Source organism: Pogona vitticeps, chromosome 1, assembly GCF_051106095.1.
Source record: "Pogona vitticeps strain Pit_001003342236 chromosome 1, PviZW2.1, whole genome shotgun sequence".
Taxonomy (NCBI): Eukaryota; Metazoa; Chordata; class Lepidosauria; order Squamata; family Agamidae; genus Pogona; species Pogona vitticeps.
The window spans coordinates 111,821,447-111,843,013 of NC_135783.1; the positions used below are offsets into that span (position 1 = coordinate 111,821,447).

Sequence of the window (21,567 nt, forward strand, 5' to 3'; positions counted from 1 at the left end):
ACCGCCGATCAGCTGTTCTAAAAACATCACTATGCGAAAATCGGTAAGCGAAACAGCTTACCAATCATCGCAAAGCGATTTTTACCATTTAAATCATCACAATGCGATCGCTTTTGCAATCGCAAAAAGCCATCGCTATGCGGATTCGTCGTTAAACGAAGCGCTCGTTAAGCAAGGCACCACTGTATATGTATTTTATATTGATTTGGTTTTACTGGTCTTTGTCCATAATAAAGTATTCATTCATTTATTCATTCATTCAATATATGTATTTATCAATATATATAAACAAGAGATAAAATAAACTGGTACCATGGTGTAGCCGGCCATAACAATTCAAATAGCAGGAAATAAATCGTTACTGCTAAATGTTCTTGGGACGTTCTCCCCAGTATATATACCATGTGACCGAGAATCAGTACAACAGAGATATGGAAAATATTGGAAGAACTAGAAAAGATTTCCCTTATGTGACCAGGGCCCCAGAAGCTTTCAGTCTGATAGCTAATCCACCAACAAACAGGCAAAAGAAACAAATCATACAAAAGCTCATTTCTAGAGAGTTTTCTCAAAATTTTTGAAATGGCTTTTTTCAAAGCTTATTTCCAAAGTGGATGAGCACCAACAGGGCAATGCATCTGGGGGTGACCCTCCTGGAATGGCCTCTCCCTGCTAAACAATATGGACTGAAATCCAGTCACACAAAAGTTATGCTACATAAGGCTGATGATGTCATCAGCCATGGCTGTGCTTCATGAATTAAATGTTTTCAATCCCACCCCCGAAGATTCCCAAGTGTACTTCAAATCTCTTTTGTCCCTGGAAGGTCATTGGGGATATCTGGGGGGGGGGGGGGGCAGGTTTCTTTAATTTCTGAAAATTGCTGCCACTGGGATAATTTCACTGTCAGCAGTGATTTTCCAAAATTAAAGCCACTCCCTCATCATCCTGCAGCTCCCAATGGTTTCCCCAGGGTGAAAGAAATCCCAAGAGAGCATTCAAAACTTTTGGGGAGGGGATCAGAAAGTCATAATTCCCCTAAAATGCCCATAGCCATTATGTACATGTACAGTCTTGTGCAGTGTCTCCTATAGTGGACCTCCCAATATGATGGTCACTTCAAAAGATTTTTGTAATAAGCACATAAACATGTACAGGGCTATCTAAATTGCTGACATGTAGCAGGGAGGCTGTGAATCTCTGTATTATTTTGTTTGTTGTAGTAGAATTCTCCTGCTCACGTTGGACTTGCTTTGGAAAGGAAAGTGGGCTACAAATAAAGACTGAAGAGAAACGGGAGTGAAAAAATGGTTTGTGCTGGCCAGCTACTTCAGCCTGGGGACATAAGGAAATAGAAGTGACATATACATCCATGCATGACCAGAATCATGAGGAAGACACTAGACATGGACAGAGAAGCAAAATGAGTTGGTAAGCTGCAGAACTTGACTTGATCTAGGACCCATTTATTCATCTTTCTGACACCAAATTTCAAAAGAATCCTTTTTCCCCCTGTCAGCTTTTTTTAATGTCCATCTGTCTCACCTATATATGGTAATTGGACATTCAATAGTGTGGTCTCCATCTCCGGTGACATATCCTTACGCTTACTACTGCAGTGGCTATAGTCCCATTTATTTATTTCAAAAGCAAGCAGACAGCTTTCTTCAACAGTTCAGAGTAGCTTTCCAAATTGATTTCTTTATCTGCATCAGCAAGCAACTCCATTTATGTATTTTTGTGTACTGAACTTGCTATAAGAAACAAGAAAATTTGTGCAGCAGGTTTGGGCCAGCCTAATTGCTTCTGGCTTGTAGCGGAAGGGTGGATAGCTCATTAAAAAGAGGTCTCTACATTTTCAAAATAAATGCATAAACTCTTCTAGCTGGAAGATCAACAAGACAACTCATCACATGGACTCTCAAGGAATGAAGTTCAGTGACTTCAGCTTTCTTGAATCCAAGGTTTTCATTTATGTGGTTCAAACCATATGCCAGTAATATTAAAGACTTTAGTTGGTGGTATCTTACCATTTCTTTGGTGCCCATCCACAAAAACTGTATTATTTCCTTTTGTTTTCAAGCTGTATTAGTTTTGTAAAAGTATATGTTATGGGAATGAGTACTGTCCTAATTTCTTCCTCTAAATTCCAAATTAAATTGTTGAACTTCTGTATAAATTTGCTTAGCCATTCTTAGTACAGGGCAGAACAGTATTCAAGACATATTTGAAGAAATTCAGTATCATAGAACATAAGAAGAGCCCTGCAGGATCAGGCTAAGGGCCCATCTAGTTCAGCTTCCTGCATCTCACAGTGGCCCTACCAGTTGGCTCTGGGAGCACACGAGACAACTAGATACCTGTCTCCCTCAACGGGATGGTCTATTTAATATCTGATGTCAAACAGATTTTGTAACATTCATTCATTCATTCATTCATTCATTCATTCATTCATTCATTTGGCTTTTATACTGCCAGATTCTATACGAATCTACTCTGGGTGGTTTACAGTCCAAAAAGGCAATGAAATTAAAATCATCAATAAAAAGACTAAAACAAGCCAAAAACCAGAGGAAAAAAATAAGTAGTTGCAGGAAGGAAGGCCTGCCTAAACAGCCAGGTCTTCAGTTTACTCTTAAAAACTTTACCTCTTTTGTAAACCTAAATGAAAAACAAAGGGAAATAGTACATCTTGTGAAGAACACATAAATTCAGGCATTTACCATTAATATTCAAGTGCATTCAATTCACTTTGTGCTTCCAATTCACAACAGCTTCCATTCAGTGAGATATTTTTTCTTCTTCTTTTCATTTAAATTTTATAAGGTTTTTCCCCCCTTAATAGAGAACTCTAGTCCACATAATTCAAATTCACACACTAAATATACAAGAGACAAAATGTAAAGTGGAAGGAAAATCTCATTTCTTTCCCATTTCCCTCCCCTCATTTTTATTTTAAAGATCAACAAAACCCATTCCTCACAGAATGACAGCTAAGCTTTGAAGGTTTACAAATAACGGGGGAGAGGGGATATGCAATTTAAGCTTATGTACACTTTTTGAAGCTTGTTTGTATGTAGGACCTTATATAAAATATATTAGTGCCTAGTTTTTTTAACTTCATCTTCTATATTTGAAGATTTACAACTTCATCTTGGTTTTTGTAGGCAAAGGTGATCTGTTCAATCCAGATGTGGCAGGAAAACATCCTTATCAAACATTAGGCTTTTTAAAATTATTACTTGTCTAAAAATTAGTGTTTTGAACCATGGAGGCCACCGTATGCATTTACAATGGAGGCTGAGTATATTACACTGCACAACTATCAGAGTTTGGTTCTACTTAAATTTCCATGGCCCATCCTATGGAATCCTCAGATCCCTAGTTTGGTGAGGTGCTCAGTATTTTTTACTGTAGTTGAGGGGGTAGCATTCAAGCTCCCTCATTAAACTAGAGATTCTGGGATTCCATAGGGTATCTAAATCCTAATAGAGTTGACCAATCTCAAAATGGGGAGTATTAAAGAAGTGAGAAAAGGAGAGCACTCTGAGTCAGGTCTAACAGTTATATACTGATAAAATGTGAAGAGCAAATGCTTGTGATGATAGTCCCCCTAGCCATGTCCTAAGGAGTGTTCCCAATGCAAGGAGCTGTATTGACCCATATCATTTTCATGGGGAGTAGGTCATTTTTTGTAAGACAGATGGATCAGACAACTGCCCATCCAAGAGCAAGATATCCTAAAATGCTTTGCTCAACAACAGGGATAGTCAAGAAAGTACATTATTACAAGAAAATACATTTCTCTCTCAGCTATTGTGAGGATTATAGCTTAACTGAAAGGAAAAATTAGAAACCTGAGGAAAGTGACAGATCACGTCATCATCCCTGCTAAAAGTTCAGATGCTTTGACACTACAACCCCTGGAAATCCTACACCAGAAGGAAAAGATTCTGTAATAAAATACTTCCATTGGTAAATAAATAAGTCATCACTTGTTAGGGCAGGAGAGGCAGAAGTGGAAATCAAACACTCTCCTTACAACTTCTCTTTCTTCCCTTCCTCCAGTTAGATGACCAGAGCTGAGATATATATATATATATATATATATATATATATATATATATTTGCCTCTCATACCATGGCCATAATCCTCACATAGGAACTAGGAGCTAAGTGGGAAGCTGGGGAGGCCACCTCTAGCCACACACATATCTCAGCTCTGGTCATCTAACTCCAGCAGTTGGGGATATATAACTATGGGAGTTAAGAGTTACAGGAAATGCTTTGCTGAAAGTTCTTCTTGCTTTCTTCTCACATTTTCATGGTTCTTTTATTTGATTTTGTTGCAACCTTGATATATTACTGGATTTGTTCTGTAATGCCATGCTTGGTGATCATCAATAAAAACTCATTGCTTGGAACGGCAGTCTGTTACTGTTTTGTTACTCGTTTTGTGCTTCATTTTTATCATCCTACTATCATTTTATTTAGATAAACAAAATAATAGAAACATCCCAAACGTTTTCATTTATGTAGTAATGGAAATAATCTGGAAATACTGTTTTCTGGTGATTTCATTTCCGCCCCCCCCCCCATGTTTCTTACCCTTCCTGAGTTTTGAGTGTTAGCATTTTAGAACTAAAAGTCATGTTTTAGTTCTGCTAATTCCTTGTGTAGCCACAAAAGAAATGCAGTTTGCCAAGTAATTGTGGGATTATCAACATCTGTTCTTGCACCATTTACACTTGATTGCAAGGACATGTACCTATGAAAGGCAAATGAGGATTAGAAGGCTTTCTTCTTAATCACATACACACCATTTGCCCTCTCGAGATTCATATTCATATGATGTTTTGGCAAAAGGCTGAGTGAAGGAAATCGGCACTATCCTGCTTCACATCTGGATATTGTTTCCATTATTTTTCCACAGCCTGAAGGATATATACCTGACCCTGAGCCAGTCAGCCTTGATTTTGTTTGTAATATTTCTGGAGTGACAGAATAGTTGGTTTTCAGAAAACATTACAAGGGGATTTTGTTTACTGTCAAACTCCATGGGTATTTCACAGATACAATTTTTCTTTTTCTTTTAATTGTCAGCCTGTTTCTGTCATTCTGCCCTCTATGACTATAGCCACGTTTAAGTTTAATTTAACAATCAAGGCAACTGGGTGTCACAAAAGGTAACTTTGGGCCCTATTTCTTAATGTCTTTCTTTTGAATCCTATGTGGGTTAGCTTGCTCATATGGTACTAGTGGCAGGGCTCAAGAAAGTTGCTTTCTTTGACCCTAAAACTCCCAGTATGACCAGTCCAGAAAAATAAACTTTTCATATTCTAAACTTAGGTTAGGATACAAATAAAGTTAGCAGTTATTCTCCAAGTGTTTTGTCAGAGATCTTTCATTATCAATTAGACATGCCGGGTATTAAAACTGAGACTTCCTTATTCAAAGCATATGGTACCACAGAGCCATGGTCACTCGCTCTCTGTCATATGCTCAGTTATCCACACTGATACATCTGTCTCCTAAGGTTTGAATAAATGCATGTGGATATTATGCATCTGAAAGGAATTAGGTCCAATGGATTTTTCCCCATACTTCACCTGGTTTGTCCTTACTGGGCTGTCTGTAGGCCAGATACAGTGGTGCCTTGATTTACGAACTTAATCCGTTCCAGAGGATGGTTGTAACTCAAAAAGGTCATAAGTCGAAGCACCATTTTCCATTGAAATGCAATTAATCCGTTCCAGCCAAAGAAAAATCACCAAAAAAAGAGAGCTCCTAGTTCCTATATGAACACAACTGCAAGACCAATTGGAAACACGATTAATCCGTTCCGGCCAAAAGGGGGGGGGGGGAAGCAAGCCAAGTGTGCAGTACACATTGGAAATGGGGGGGGAAAGCAAAGCAGAAAGCAAGTGAAGCATGCAATACACATCGGAAATGAAAAAACAAATACAAAAAGCAAACCCCCAAGACCCATTGGAAATGGGGGGAACCAAAAAACAAACTCCCCAAGACCCATCGGAAATGGGGGGGGAACCCCAAGACCCATCACAACACAAATATTGCCCCCAGCCCAAAACCACGCTGCGAAACCCAGCCAGAACAGTTTTTAAAAAGCAGAAAGCAGCACCTTACCTTACCAGGCAGTCCAAAGCCTCCTCCAATTGCACACTCTCTAACTGTTGGGGTGAAAGAGTTACAAAGAAGCAGCCTCTTCACCTACCAACGGTTAGCAATCTGAATTTCCCGTCATTTTTCCCTGCCTTTTTTGATTGTAACTTGAAGCTCCGGCCGCAAGTTGAAGCAAATTTTTTTCAGCTGGAGCTGGTCGTAACTTGAAATGGTAGTAAGTCAGGACGTTTGTAAGTCGAGGCACCACTATATAACTTGAGATCCTAAACTGACGCATCGATAGGCAGCTGAGGCTTTGTCTGAAAAGAATTCCTGCTATTTGAAAAGTTTGCATGGAAAAACCAGAGATTAGAAACAATGCGTGAGAATGAATGTGTTAGTGTTCTATTTGTTAGCAAAACAACAAAAATATTCTAAAAATTTAATGTTCTAAAACAATATTTGAAAAGTTACATTTGTGAGTGTTTTACTCATTTAAAACATTAGCTTGGAATATTTCCTATGCAGAGATAACATGTCACTTCATAATTCTATTTTCCAAAAATGGAAAGAGCCTAGGCCTTTTTCCCCCAAATTAAATCTATACTGGGTAGCCCAACTTTGGATTTATAAATGCATTTTGACTCTTAATACCCAGAGGCCCGAATGAGAATTGCCAAGACCCTACAGCATTTTCCAGGGCTTCAGGGAGTTTAAGGCCATCTGCGATTTCTTACTGCAGAAGCTGTGCAACCCTATTAGTGGCAAACACAGACAGTTAAGCTGATACATTCTGAATCCATTTCTTTTTTTTTCCAGATGAACAAATCAGCTTCTGCAGTAAGAAAAAGAGACAATATTTCTAACAATATTTCTAATTTATATTCTTTTTCATGTTCATTAATCATTTCACTATTGACTGTTTTAATCAAACAGAGAATTGTGCAGCCACACTTAGCATGGTCTGCTCAACTGGGCCTTCAGTAGTAGGATGGGCCACCTTCTCCAGTCTAGAGAGGCTTTTGAAGAGGGCCATGCACATCATCCCAGCTTCATCTTGCACAGAGGCTGTTAGGCTATGGTTTTCCTCCAAATATTTCTTTAACATTATCCAAAGGAAATGGAAGCCAGTATTTCTTTTCAGTTGTGGAGAGTGTGTAGAACTGATCTTGTGCAATAGCAATTAGTGACTATGACTTCAATAGCTGCCTTGGATAGTGTATTAAGATCTCTAAGGAAAAATTTACTTAGTCTCAGATATTATTGTCGATACAACAGAAATGTAACTGAGAGTGGCTAATTTGTTGTGGGGTTTTTTAGGACAAAAGTTTTCAGTCTTAAGTATACTGTATTTATAAACCCAGTGGTGTCCTACCCACTATAAATTTTGCTTTGAATGTGAAGCATAGGCTCCTTTTACCTTTAGACGTAGGAAAAAAGAGAATGGTGTGCCTTTTACAGAGGATAGTGGGCCAACCAACATTTCAGTTAACATGTGCTAATAACAGTAATTTAGTGAGTTCAATTAGATAATTTTTCTGTGGCTGCAATCCTGTTGCTTAGTTGTTTCTTACTACACTAAGGAATAGGATTTCAGTCAGTTTCTAATATTTGACTGATTTATTTTTAAACCTAATGTTCCAAGCTGTGGGGGGAAAACACCTTTAGAAGGTACGCCCACTAACTCAGTGATTTAGGTATCTGGCTTTGGATATTCAATTAAACTCTCATTGTGCCTCCTTGACAGGGGCTGGACTTATTGATCAATGTGGTCCCTTCCAACTCTGCAGTTCTAAGATGATGAAGATGATGATGATGATGATTGCCTGTCCTTTAGTCAAGAGGAAGGAAAATGAGTTCAAGGTATTCACAAAATTTCAAAAATATGCAGAAAACCAGGTACATTTGCAATTATGCCCCCCAAGGGATGAGTTATATTCCACAAAAGACCAAAAAAAACCCCAACCAAAACACCGAATGAAAAAACAAAGCATGGTCCTGAAGTAAATGTGGGAAAAGGAGATGGCCTGTGGATGTAAACATCGCTTGCAGAGACTTGCTGTAAGCTGAATTCAGCTGCTACAGAAAATTGTCTACAGTGATGTGCTGGCAATTTTCAGAAAAAAATTCCATCAAGAAGATAATACGTATTACATGTAAGAACCATGAAGTGGTTGTTGTTGTTGTTGCTACGTGCTGTCAAGTCGCCCCCACCTTATGGCAACTCCATAAATAAGCAGTCTCCAAAATGTGTTGCCCCCAACAGCCCTGTTCAGCTCTTGCAAACCCAAGCCTTTGGCTTCTTTTAATGTTTATGGAACCAAAATCTCACTGTAAGCAATTTATACGTTATACATTATTAAACCACCTGGCATTAAAAATACCAAGCAAATCCAGCAGTTTTTACATTTGCTGAAGGTCCCATTGTAGCATCTTCTCACCTTAGCAACAGTCATGTGGAGCTTCCTAAAACATCACAGTAAATGAGGCAACACTGCACTTGAAAATACATATGCGTGTATCATAGCTTTAAAGGTTTTGATTCTCATGTCTGTTGGACTTTTAAATAAGTATGATTCTGTAAACATAAGCTGTACTGATGTTAATGGACTGTAAGTACAATCCATGCGTTAATGTATTTGATATAATTTCAGTTTGACGTAAATGGATTTCAGGGGAAAGAATAAGAAGTGGACATTCAGTTAGTATGAACAATTATTCCTGCCAAATGTTAACAACTCTGATCTCCACTTTAAAGTCACATTTTTCCTCATGAACAGGCAAGGGGGAATTGCTGAAAGTGTTCTCAGCTCTTGGTCTACGGATTCTTAATATAATATGGCAAGAGCAACAGAAGGTAACACATAGTCACAGTTGCACCAAAAGCTGAGTAAGAGTCCTGAAGTGAAACCAAAAGGTTCAGTCAAGTCAAAACAAGTTTCTGGAAAAGCTATGTTAAGCCTAGTCAGGAAACCATTCATGGACGGACAGAAATTGCTGTGTTATTGTTGGATAAAGGTAAGGTCTTTGCTTCCTTCACTAGCAGTGCTAAGGCTGACTTTAAAAAGGCAGAACAGCAGACCAAGAAGACTAAGTTTTGTGACGGTTTTGAACTTTAGTTAGTAGACTACTCAAATTTAGGACTTCACTGACATTCGTGCCCATTTCAATGTTCAGGGTGACAATTTCCTGTACTGAAAATATCAGTAGTTTCCCCACTTAAATATTTGCTTAATCTACTGCTGGTTTTGGCCCTCTTACTGCTCTCTCCTGCACATGTTAATTGAGTCTTCTCTTTCCTTCAAAGTGATCCCAGCCCACAAGGCATCATGTAATAAATGTGATAACATCATAATTTCATATAACCAATAATATTATGAGACAAGTTGTTGTCACTGTGGTAAAATGACTAAATTAGCAGGAGGGAAATCAAATCCTGTTCAGATAAGGCAATAATCCCTGAATACATATACAGTGGTTAACTGTAAACGGGCCTAGTCCAACAGCGGAGTGAAGATTCAGGGCACGTTCCTACAGATATTATTAGAGGGGTACAAAACTGGGTTGAGAGGTTAGTGCCGGTTTATAAGCAGAGCACCACAGGTCCCACATGTTCCGTTCCCCCGCCTCCCAGCCCAATGACCCACTCACCAACCAGAGTGTGCTCCTCTCTTTGTCTTCTGATGTTCAGCCAATCCCCAGCAGGAGCACAGACTTGCTTGTCCCACCACCTTGGCTAAGTGGGTGATCAGCCAAGGAGGTGGGACAAGGAAGCCTGTACATCTGCAGAAGACTGGCAGAACAGCTGAAGGAGAGCAGAAGAGGAGCACATGCTGGCTGGTGAGTGTGTGAGAAGCCAGGTGGGGAGGTAGAGGGAAGAGAATGTGTCACTGTGATTGAGTTCATTTGAAAGTTGTGGCAGTTCCTCGGTTTTGGTGGGAAACAATGCCTGAGCCTTATCCATAACATTTGCAACTCCAACTTTATTTCGGTGATTCTATAACTATTTCAATTGGATCAAAACAAGATAGATCCGGCAAGGCTCCGTAACTTGATGAGGTTGATTCCTCTTGAAGATTAGGGTAGCTCACTGGAGAGCCGGTCCAAAACGTTCTCGATCTGTGGGACTCCTCACCACGCAAACAGTGCCGCAACATGGGTGTCGATCCCCGTCCCCCTCTTTCGGTGGCTTCTTGTATGTCGGGTCTGGCCTGATCACCTTCTTGCCTCGTCCTTGTCCCCGCGGGAAAGCGATCACTGGCCATTCCTGAGTCTTATCTGTTGTCTCTCCTTCTTTCTTTATCTCTGGATCCGGCAACAGCCCACGACCTTTAGGTTAAGAAAGTCCTTTAAAAGCCTGCATGTTTTCTCATAGGCTGAGTCTAATCCCTTTTTATATTTTCCCTCCTCTTTCCTCACTCTTTCATTCTCGAACTTCCTGCCATATCTCCTCCCATACTGACATTTTCAGCTCCTCCCCTTTTCCTCTTTCTCCTTCCTCCACCAGACAGACCTCTATCCTTCCCTTCTCCTCCTCTATCTTTTCCTTTTCTTCTATCAGTATCTTTTTCACCTTAGTCAATTTTCCCTCTATTAATTCCCTCTTCCTCTTTTGGTATCTCTATGAGTGAGGACGGCTCACTTCCCTCCTTCTTTCCTTCACAGTCACCCTAGTGGTGACGCACTTAAGAACCAGCGCAAACCTGTTTTGTGCCCATCTCTAGATATGATATTTTTATTGGGTTAAGGAATAATGGGATTTTTAGTCCCAGCAGAGAGGAATATATCAATTCTCTTAATTGCACAGTGCAGGAGTCTAGCACGGTTTGGAATTGGAACTGAATCAGCACATCCCCAAACATACATGCTCATCCCACAGCATAGATACACCAGCTTAAAGGAAATTACACAGGCACTGTTTAAAATTAAAAAGAAAGGTATTTACTCCCAGCAAAACCCTGCAAATTGCAGGCTGAAGCTTGATTCGGAAAGTTGCAATTATAAATAAATAATATCCCAGACACTTCAGAGTTTCACAAGAAGGATAAAAGAAAAGTTAAAATAGGAAAAGCAAAAGCAATTTCTCGCAGACTGTACAACTTGAGGAAACAAACATGGCGGACATGAGGAGATGTTCAGCGGAACATTTTCCTCCTCTCTTGTCCAAAAGGCTTCTGAACTGTGTGTGCCCTAAAGAAAGGCAGAAAACACTTTAAATGAGAAAGGAGGGGTTTCCTTTGCCTGCCAAACGAGAGGCATTAGTTAATCGATAAAGGAGAGGAAGAGGTCAAACTAACTACCCAGCATGCAACATAAACATTCTCTTCCCTCCTAGGTAATCATGCACTAGCCTTGCATGTTGATTTGCTATATAAATTCCAGCAATTACATTCATCCACTTCAAACAACAGAGGATGGGAGTCTGCCTATGGAAATGGAGGCTCACTGAGCAAGTCATTCCTGTAATGGCAACATAAACCTTCACTACTCTGAATGCCTTGCCTGTTATGTTCTGCAGACAGGAAAAGCAGGAAGAGGACATTCTGGGTATTTTTGGATTGGCTGCGAAGGCATTGGACCTAGTGGATCTTGCATTCTTTAGGATGTACCCTTGGAACAGAGAAGACATGACAGCAGCCCTGGAGCTGCCATAGGACTAACTCCAGCATGGGACTAACACTGCAAATAGAATTCTCTTCTCTCCCTTTACTGCACCCTTTCTTAGGAGCAAAAGGAAAAAAAAACTAGTTGCAGAGGATTTCCCAACACACTGCAATGGGCCTTTGGGGTGCAGAAAGAATTCCAGTAGGAAGTAGTGATCACATCTTCAAGAGGCTTTCACTGGAACTGCAAAAAGAAAAAGAAAAAAAGCAGGGATTAGTAAATGGACCCTGCATTCTTCCTTCCTTCCTTCCTTCCTTTCCTGCAGGACTTACATTCTTAATGGTAAGGAACATATCATTGGCATTTCCTTTCCTCTCTCAATGGACACTCTTGACATTATGCCCAGCCTTCAGAACATCTATTAATTTGTTGTTGCATATTCTGGGAAAGGCAGCACATGACACCTCCAACATATTTATAATTGTGCAGTTAGAAGAACATCAGTCAAAAACCCAAATTCCTCAGCCTGCCATTCAGAGTGGGAAAGAATCAAAAAGAAATACTGTAGTAGTACCTTAAGCCAAAAAATGATGGTGTTGTTTGTATTTTTGGACACAACTGCCCAATTAATTATCCTAAGAATATTTTATGAATGTGTCCTTGATCTGAACCTTGAGCCTCAGATGATAACATTAGGAACGGAGCTGGAAAGAGTGCTTGTCTGGAAATTCAACTGCTGGAAAAATGAGCTCATGAGTGGCTACTTAAAAGCTCCCTGAAAAAAAAAAAGAGGGGGCTATCGTCCAGCCAACAAAGATCCTATTGACATCATTATAGCACAAGGCCTAGAAAGTCTGTTTCAGAAGGTGTGAAATAAATCTCCATGCCTATTAATCGTTAAGTGCAGTGATCTGGTCCAGTGCTAATGATGAGGCAATGGAAGAAGGACACCACCACCCTTCTGGAATCATACGATGCCACAACACCCTCTCTGTATAGACAGAGAAATCTGTAAAGACAAAGATCATTCTGAGGTTAAACCAGTTGGTCTAAGAACAAGGGATAGATGGGTTCTAATTTCAGGAAAGCTGTGCAAAGAGAAATTAAACAATTCCTTACTCTTATTTGGTTGTGGGGGAGAGAGAGGGAGAAAGGGGAAGGGAAGGAGGGAGAGAATAAGAAGGTACTTTTCTATAGTTCAGATTTTCAAACTTCTTGCTCCAGGAAGTAAACACTCAAGGTGGAATGCACCACCAAACTCAATGCCAGCACCGAGTGTATTCAAGTGCCACTGTTTAGAGTCTAGATGCAAGTCCTGTCAGTTGAACACATGCTTCCCCATTGTATGCTTTAACATTTTTGATATTTACCTCCAGTTTGTTCCATTTGTTCCTTAAAATCTGTGGAAAAAATGGGGACCAATATGTGTTCCCATTGTTTCAGGGGGTGGAGAAATCCTTCAATAGAAATGGCTATTATATTCATATATTTTGCTTTTGATAATCTGTAATTTTGTAATATGCATTCCTTGGCAAATGCCCAGATACTGAGAAATTTGTCCTTGACAAAGTCTCTGGAGTGATGTTGGAAGCTTTACATCAATATACTTCTGAGGCACACATCTGTTACATATGCCAAAGGACCCTGGTCAATCCCTCTGGCATCTCCTGATAAGGATGGGAAAGACCCATCTGAAATTCTCAACTATTGTCACTTCTTGGTGTAGATCGGAGGTGTGCTCCTTTGGAGAGTAAGGGGGCTATTTGCCACTCTCAGGGCCCACTACAGGCCACACTGGCTATTGAACATCTGAGTGTTTCTTTTAAAACAGCTGCTTTTTGTTTCTGGCTGTTTATTTCTGGATGTGTTTTAATTTTGAGAATTCGGGAGAGTGTTTGGGGATTTTAGCGCAAAAGGTCCAGGAGCGGAATGTGACATTTTGCACACATATGTCCCCCCAAAACCTAGTCAATAAATCACAGGGGTCTAGCTCCTCCCCCCTCAGGGCTGCAAAAACAGCCTTGAGGACTTTATCCAGCCCACAGACTGCATTTTGCCCACCTCTAGCAAGTGCTGAACTCGATGGATCGAAGGCCTGCTGGTTTGAAGCGGCTTCCTACTGTATATTGCTAACCTCTTTCTCGTAAATGCCAGTGAGTGATGTTTTCCAAGCAGAGCCTGCCAGTCACTCTCAAAGCTTCAGATTCCAATTTTGCAATCCCTCTTCCATTCAGCCTGAGATTTCAAGACACACACCCCATCTCCAGTGTTGTGCATTCAGTTTTACTTGATTGGAGTAATATGTCCTACAGAAAAGAGCTGACCTGCACACAATCTTTTACTCAGCGTGACAAGACAGCCCGCACACAATCACCTTCTATCTGCCTCAACAATAGATTTACCACAGCACAGTTCCGAAATCCCAGTTAAATTAATTGGAGTATTAAGCAGATCAGTTCCTAATTAGGCAAACCAAGAATGAGAACTGTCGGATTATCTACCAACAATTTTTGTGTCTGCTCCCAACAACTGCCTCAAAAACAAAACCTAAAGCGGGAAATAACATTTTACCTAATTGCTCATGGCAGCGTTTTGATTGCGCTTTTCTGCCAAATCAACATATGGAAATAGATGGAAGGGGGTTTCAAATAAATGTTATCTTAAATTTCAAAAATTGGTAACTGGAAGAAATACCTCTGCAATGTGAGAAAGTGTTGTGTGCTCCTGTGGCTGGAGACCAAAAGCCTAAACTGTCTTTGGCAAAATATAGGCAATGAGCACACAGTCTCTGTGTATGGATCTCTCTGTGTGTTCATATATGCGTGGGTTTGCGATTTTAATTTTTTTGCTTTGTCTTTAACCTTTAATAGAAACTATCTATTTTGTAGATGAATACGACTGGACAAACATCTTTTTCTGAACACTGGCAAGCCAACAAGTATTGGGTAATAAGGGGGGGGGACACCTAATTTCCAGAGTTATTTCATTCTATTGATTTCAAACTCTTTTTTATTTAATTATCCATTATTTCAGTCTTTATATGATTGATCACTGAGCTCTGTTTTCAGTTCTATAAATTTACAAATGCTTTTATGGTTTTTGCACTCAACTTGTACTTAGGGATTGTAGTTTCTGGATGTTATGCTTTTCAGTTTATCAGACCTAATGTCAGAGTGATGCCAGTACATCAGCATAGGCCTTTATTTTAATATTTAATATTTATGAACACGAAACTCTAATTGCAAGAAGCTGCCTCAGTCATGTGATCAGACTACACGTGACCGTCATCTTGTCGAATCACCATGAACTTTGCTGTTGGAGCTTAGCACATGTAAATCTTGACAAGGTGCTGGCCAATGAGAGGCTGTATTTAAGTAACACGATTAAAACAAAAATCCTGTGAACCACATCTTGAAAGGGTACCAAGTGATGGTGACTAATTCCCTTGAATGTAATGTGTACCACATACCAAAATGTGGATATTACCAGGAAGTTTCAGGAGGTGGAATAACTTTTACCCTCTGCCTGATTTCCTTTCTGCTGTTCTGCCAGTTTTCTGAGGGGAAAAAATATGAAATGGTCATTGACTTTACTCATTAGGAAAGAGTTGTTTAGCCAACTATAAAAATTATATTTGTGTCTGACATTACAGAAAATACTTAGGAGGCCAAAAGCTCCCTCAGTTACATGTATCCTTTGATGTGCATGAACAGCTATTTGTTTTCAGGCATCTGAGCCACAGCTTTAGGATAACTGCCTGTTTGGCATCGTAGAATTTTCTGCTTTGCAGAAATATGCAAAAATATTGGTTCAATTTTATTTATTTTTTTACCAATTTTATTGGTTTATTTTGCTTTTATACCTTTAAGATTTTTGTTGGTTTAGTATTCAGACATTCCCAGGTTATGGAATAGAGAGCCTGTCAAAATATAGAAACAATTTTTGTCTAAATAAAAAAGTAAGATGTCTCTATGGCTCCTGTCCTTTTTTGGAGATGCAGGTGAACTACTAACAGACAACTAAGCCAATAGATTCAGAGATGCAGGTATATTTTTCTCAGATATCTAGTCTAGCTTTTCCAGGAAGCAATTATACTGTACATGCATATTTGAAATTTCTGAGGATCCTCAGAGCAAGGCGTCACAGGGAGGTTGCTTCAAGATACAGCCTATGGTTATAGCAAGACATCTCCGGAGTACCGTGTATACAATGCCTGCCTTTGAGGAAGAAGTTCAAACACCTAACTTTTTTCAAGCCTAAATGCTGGATGCAAACTAAGCAGGACAGGGACTTAAATTCAGTACCATCTGATCCTCCATTTCAAGGTAAATGAGAGCAAGATTGTCTCACAGACTTCCCGCAGACTTTTAAGGAGTGCTTTTTAGGAATCCTGCTGCTTGCTGCTGTGGTCCCAATTTCATTTTAAAATAAAGCCAGATGCAAGTGGAGTGGAAATAAATAAGCAGAACCTCCCACAGACTGTGTTTTATTGCTACCCTTAAAAGGGAGTGACTACATTGCAAAAAATACCATGTGTAGTGTGCTGGAGTTGGCATGGTTAAATTCAATGTATTTCCCATTGACTACATGATGTAGAGCTAATCATGAATAAGCCGGACCTGTTTATTTTATTTTATTTTATTTTTATTCCACCAGCAGGGACTTCTGGCTTTTTTGCAGCAGTTCAATTCACACGGCTTTCTGGCATGTGTAATATTTTGTGTTGGTGTAAAACAGTAATGGCAGGCATCTGCTGTGGTAGTGTTGAAGGAGAATTATTCAGGGGGCATGTTACGCTAGTCAACTGGGAACCTATATACTGGAAGTAAGCTCTCTGGCCTCTCCTCCAAAGATGTGTTTACAATTTTTTGTTATTATGCTTGCCTGCTATAATTTTATACCATCTAATTGCTGCAGTCCTGGGGTACAACAGTTTTGCTTCTTCCTTATCTCTTCATCCTTCTGCTCACATCGCTTAATGCAACAGCACTGACTTTTTTTTCCAAAAGGGAAATAAATTATCATTAGCTTTTCACTTCAGATCAATTAGGAACAAAAGCTCAGAAAAAGCATTACTGCGATCGCAAAAGTTCAACAAGTTGTTGTGTCACCTCAGCGCTAGATCACTTGCAATCATTTTTTAAAAAAGAAACTGAAGTTCACAGCAGCACGTAATCAGTTTTGTTCTTCTGGGGAATGTCTGTCTTTGGACACACAAAATCTGGCACTGCCTTATGGGAAATTGCACTCCTCCCACACCAGCATAGCTGCTTCCAGCCCTGATGGATGACAGTAGAGGATTAAAGGAAGGCCAGGGAAAGGCAGGGAAGAGGGATAGAGGAGGGAGGCCTGCAGAGAACTATAGTGATTGGAGGCCTGGTGTGGACTCTTCCTCCGAAATTACCCAGAGTATTTAAACAGTCCTGTCTGGAGAGTAACAATGATTTAAATACCAAAGGAGACTTTGAACCGTCCCATCTGAAACCCAATTCAAACTAATAAAGCTCCCCATGCTTTTCCACATCCTTATTCTGAAGAATTTAAAAAGCAACAGATTTGTTAGCTCTGATTAACCTGTTCCAATGAAACTTACAGGGTAATTTTGTGCGTGTTTACTTTGGCATAAATCATATTGAGTTGAAAAGGGCTTACTCCCAGGGAAGTGGGTATAGAATGATAGCCTTAGAGAGGTTGCCATTTATTAGATCAGCACTACAGATATTCTCTACTCAGATTAATCACATATGAGGGAAATGTTAAGATTTATTCTAAAGGTTTCTGAAATTAATATTTCCTGATTATTTTACATGCTTTTTCTAAAAATCTGACATTTGCATGTGGAAAATAATACTGCAGTTTTGGTAAATGAATGGAATCAATTCATGTTACCCTATAATCATTTTTGCTAAATCTTCTGGGCAAGAATTCTAATAAACATTCCTTAAAAATCTATCATTGGAAAAAAATAGAAAAGTTGACATTTTTCGCCAAGTTTCTTCATCGTAAACAAAGATGCAATTCATTAAAACATTTAAAACTTAGCCAAAAGGATTTCAATTTCTGAGGTTTCAGAAGGAAATGATTATAAAGTTTTGTTCTGATTATGCCTAGCAAGAAATAGATTAATTATGACTTTCCTGGCCTTAGCACTGATGATGATATGACCACGTACTGCCTCTGAACTGCATTAGTAATAGTACATAACTAGGCTTCAGACAGGTATGAAACTAATAAATAATTGAACAGGAGCCCCCAAAATTAACAGTTTCACCAGCTTTCTTTCCCATATTTTACCACACACGCTTCATTTGTAGTAACAGTCAACTTATTCAAATAAATGTCCTCATACATCTCACAAACCTCATAGCGAGCGCTTTGGCACAGTGGTTAAACTGCAGTACCATAGTCAAACCTCTGCTCACTACCTGAGTTTGATCCTGATGGGCTCAGGTAGCCTGCTCAAGGTTCAATCAGCCTTCCATCCTTCCAATGTCAGTAAAACGAGTACTCAGCTTGGGGGGGGGGCGCAGCAAAATGTTCCATACTTAATTATGTTGTAAACTTCCAAGAGAATGCTCTTAGGTACTATGGGGTGGTATATGAGTTGAAACAACAACATCTAGGTTCAGGGGACAGCCCTACCATTAGACAGGTTGGTGAGGTGACATTTTTGGCAGAAATTACTGGGACCAGAAATAAGATCCTCTCTGTGCAAGGGTGTTCCTATGTGTGCCAAAGTACCCTGCTGCTTCAGATACAGTGGAGGACGTTAGCCTATCAGGAATATTGAAGTGAGAATCAAACAAGCTCTGGTGTAGCAGTTAGCATGTTGGATTAAGATACAGGTGACCTGAGTTCAAATCCCAATCTGGATGTGAAAGTCACTCGGTAAACCCATGCCAATAACAACCGCTACCAATGGGAAGGAGAGCCCATGTACACCAGGCAGAGATCTTACTGGAGGAAAGGTAGGATAGAAAGGTAGCATATAAATATGTAGATTAAGAATAAAATCTCAGTTCATTAAACTTCTGTATGTTTATATTGCGACAGGGGAGGAATTGCAGTCTTGGTCTTTATCTATAATAGAAAAATATCCCTTCACAACTGAAGGCAAACACATAGGCCCCTGGGGCAATGGCTGGTGGGCATGATTTTGCTTCTCCCCCTCCCCTGAATGTTTGTAATCCTGCTGTCTCTCCCACTTGGTAACATAATATAAGCAACCAAGGCATCTCATATTGGAGGGAGGAACTTTTAAATGGGTTCAAAGAAGGTTCATCTAGTATTTTGCATGATTTTAGGAGTGCAAGTTCACAGACTTTAAAAAGACAGTATTTAAGGCCAACAACAGTGAGTATGGAAATACTAAAAACGAAGGTCATACTTAAAAACAGAAGCAAGACCAAAACACATTCAAAGCAGTAAGGTACCACAATCCATTAAAAACTCCATTCAGGCAAACCAGTCACTCAGAGAAAGCTTTCCTGAAGAGAAAAGTCTGTGCCTGCTTGCAGAAGGCCAGCACAAATTGGGCCAGTCTGACCTCCTGTGGGAGGGAGTTCCAAAGTCTGTAAGCAGCAACAGAGAAGGCCCTCTCCTGTGTCCCTATCAAGTGTGAAAATGACAGGACTGAGAGAAAGGCCTCTTACATTGTTGCTAACAGACACAGGCCACCAACAGTGCCAGACTGATGGTAGGGAATGTGTAGGGAATGTGTGCCTAGTTATTGCTCAGGTGAGAGATCTGTATCTGTGCTGTGATCATCAGAGTACTTACAGGACTGAATGTTCCTCTGTATTACTCATTACTTCTGTATACAAAACCAGATTTCAGGAAGAAGGATTCTAGCCAGGTCTTCTCTATGACATGCTAGCTTTTCATGTGCAGAGATTTCCCTTGTACGCACCCACACCCACATCCCTATATCACCTTAGTAACAATCAGATGATAGTACAGCCTGCTACCCAGTCATCCACTAGCAAGGCAAGTGATAAGATTACACTGTTAGTATATTAGAAAGTCTCAAAGGCACAAAGAAGAATTTGGATTGAGAATAATTCCATGCTGTAACTTTACCTGCAGACCACATTAATCCTCAGTGAATGGACTGCTATTAATCTTTCAGTGGGACACCATTTTCTAGTCCAAAGGTCTCTTTTCATTGAAATCTCTTAATTAAATCATAATAACATTGGCTCCAAAAATGTAGGAGCCAGTTTTATTTGCTATAAGGTCACCAACTAAAGTCTACAGAATGGTACTGCACTTGATGTCATTTTATTTGTGCTTCATCTTATCATGTAATTTGACCTATCCTATTGTCATTTTTTAAAAAAATCAAGGAACCAAGTGCTGTCATGCAAGGGGAGAATAGTTTGTTTTTAAAATGTTCTTTGCAAGTCAACACAGTTCAGTATGGACAGAGGGAGGGGAAATACTGAATCAGACAGAGTCACAAATCTAAATTTAATCCATTCTTAATCATCTACAGTCTTAGTTTACTAATAGTTCCCTGCCAGTGAATTTCAGCTGTTACCTAGGAAAATGTAATTAACAAACAAGTTGACTCTTGTTTTATAATCCGTTCTTCAAGGCAGCATTTGTACATTTTTCAATAGGGATCAGCAACTGATTAAAGAAATGTACCTGACAGAATGCTGAGAGCTGTTGGAACAGCACCTAGTGTTTAATGTGGATTTATTAAATGTCTGTTTTTCCCTTTTAACAAGTAGTGTGTTATTCTTTTGCAGAAAGAGCCTTGTCTGTCTGCTCATCACTGTTTAATGAGCTTCAGTAGAACTTGGTGAGTTTGAAAAAAGTCCCCAGTCAACATGATTACACCTGCCTTAGCCATCTATCTTCCAAGGAAAATGTGTTTTCAGCTTGTGTGGAACCATTTAAAGGTTATCTACAATCTATGAATCATCTTTAGCAACGGTTGCAGAACCACACATCAGGATAAAGGGCCATTGTTAGCACAAATTCATTATCCTCCTATACTAATCTCCATCCATTTAATTTATCTTCTAGCCCATTCAGTGCATAATTCATTGTGAGGCTTCCCAGGAGCACCATGAACATTGCAAATTAGGCCTCACATCTGGAGCAGAAGGTGCCACTGTTAGTGACACTGGCAAGAGAAAGAATTAAAAGTTCAGTTTTACTCACAGTTTTTATAGGCCAGAAGATACATATAGGACTCTGTAGAAAAATATTAACTGGTTAAATGAACTGGTTAACTAGCTTAATGACTAACTAACTGTACTAACAGACTACATTGCTCTAATTGTCTTCAGACTGTCTGACTAAAAAGAGTGAGAAAAGAAGATCTGAGTAGAGAGGAGTGTCTCTGTTCAAATTTCCGAGGCACAGACGGGATAGTTGGCTGCTTGATTGACATTCACCCCAGTCCAGAAAGCTTCCTCCCACCTGAAACTCTTAAGGGCAACAATTCCAACATATTTCTCCCCAGCATTTTTCAAAGGCAGTCATGCTAGTGATCCATCTACATAAAAGCACACTATTAAAATCACATGTTTTCATTTTTATTTTTTATTTATATATATGTATTTAGTATCTTTCATAAACTGCCTTCCTCCTCATAAGAGGACATAAGGCAGCTCACAAGGCTAAAACAAGTTAAAAATTAAAACACCAGAAATAACACATAAAAAAATAAATTTAACTATCATAATTTTAAAAACAAACTAACAGGCTGAAAAGCTAAAACCAACATCCAGGGACTCACTTAAAAAGATACATGTTAAAATTAAAGTTAAAAGCCTGCCTGAAAAAGAGAATCTACAGCTGTCAGAGGAAGGATAAAAAAGGAAGGGG

General features: G+C 39.5%; 1 long non-coding RNA gene across 1 annotated transcript; it reads right to left on the reverse strand.

Annotated features, from left to right (window-relative positions):
- Positions 1-1,208: 1,208 nt before the first annotated feature.
- On the reverse strand, positions 1,209-21,003 carry LOC140706989 (uncharacterized). The gene is made up of 2 exons (XR_012086984.2): positions 20,899-21,003; positions 1,209-11,970 (listed from the first exon to the last, which is right to left on the reverse strand). It is a non-coding gene; the product is annotated as an uncharacterized LOC140706989 (long non-coding RNA).
- Between the last annotated feature and the right edge of the window lie 564 nt (positions 21,004-21,567).